Raw genomic sequence first — 1539 nt, forward strand, 5'->3', positions numbered from 1 at the left:
GTACACGCTGCAGTTCGGAGCCCTCTAGCAGTAGAGGGCTGCAAATATGTAGACGTGAAGAATGAATATGTAGTGCGTTAGTATCATCTGTTTTATTTCAAAAGCTTTAAGTGTTTTCACATAAAAATTGGGAAGCATCACTTTTCAAGACGTCCTCGCATTTCATATAATTGGTTCAAAGAAACTGCAAACAGTTATATATGTGTTGTTTCTTGCTATTTACTCTGAGGTTGTGCACACTGACGACTGCGCCACGTGTAAATGTGCATGGTAGATGACTTTTGATCTGGACGATGTGTACATATCCACTTGTGCACTTGAAAATGAGCTAAAATTGTAATGAAACTGGCCAAAAGTACTGAATGAAGTTCTTGTTTTAATCCAGCATCTTGGTGGAAGCATTAAAGCACTCCGTCTTCAGGCCACAAGTGTCCCATCGGGGCCATCCGACCGCCGTGTCATCCTCAGTTGAGGATGCGGATAGGAACGGCGTGTGGTGAGCACACTGCTCTCCCAGTCGTTATGATGGTTTTCTTTGACCGGAGCCGCTATTATTGGGTCGAGTAGCTCCTCAGTTGGCATCACGAGGCTGAGTGCACTCCGAAAAACGGCAACAGCTCACGGCTGCCCGGATGGTCACCCATCCAAGTGCCGGCCACCCCCGACAGCGCTTAACTTCGGTGATCTGGCGGGAACCGGTGTATCCACTGCGGCAAGGCCGTTGCCCCGGTGGAAATGTTACCTTTCAAATTTGTCGTCGGATACACGTAGTTCAGGCTCAGAATTCGTCAGTTTTGCAGAATGAATAGTTACGCTCGTTGACACAGCTGAGTCGAAACACTGGCGCACGGCAGACAGAGCAATTGTGGGTAAGTACTGTAATAGCGGGCCATCACTAAGAGAACGCCGCTGACACAGCATCGTGGGCAGCTCCTGATGACCGCAGCCGGCAGTTGCCTGTCTGAAGCCAGTCTCACAAGGGGTAACGCTCTCTGTAAAGTGGCTTTTTAGTTACTGCACGACCCCACATCAGACCAAAGATGGCATTAATACTGTAATTTCTGCGTACAGAGAAGACTCGTTGTTATAAGCGAGGAGAACTCTCTGTTGTTCTCACAAATACCTGCAGTAGAAGAGGATATTTAGCGACGAAGCAGCTTGCAGCAGGCACCATGTGACTACCAGCTAGCAGTCCGACTCTCTGTCAGCCAACAGTTAAGCGCGCCACCCGGCAAACTTAACAGTGAGTCTTACTCCGTCTAGGATGGCTTAACTGCTGAAGGCTACCTGCAACTGCTACTACCCGACTATGCCTTATGTGGTCACACAGTTATCCACAATTTATACACACCGACAGAGACATGGTTCTGAACACTATGGTACTTAACATCTGAGGTCATCAGTCCCTTAGAACTACTTAAACCTAACTAACCTAAGGACATCACACACTTCCATGCCCGAGGCAGGAATCGAGCTAAAGCGCCTAGGGCCGCTCGGTCACAGCGGCCGGCGACAGATCAGTTTTGAGTACTAACTCTG

The 1539-nt window shown here is 48.6% G+C and overlaps 1 pseudogene; it reads right to left on the reverse strand.

The window, feature by feature from the left end:
• Positions 1–608: 608 nt before the first annotated feature.
• LOC126177896 (5S ribosomal RNA) lies at positions 609–726 on the reverse strand (annotated as a pseudogene).
• Between the last annotated feature and the right edge of the window lie 813 nt (positions 727–1539).

Source organism: Schistocerca cancellata, chromosome 3 (assembly GCF_023864275.1).
Source record: "Schistocerca cancellata isolate TAMUIC-IGC-003103 chromosome 3, iqSchCanc2.1, whole genome shotgun sequence".
NCBI classification, from domain to species: domain Eukaryota; kingdom Metazoa; phylum Arthropoda; class Insecta; order Orthoptera; family Acrididae; genus Schistocerca; species Schistocerca cancellata.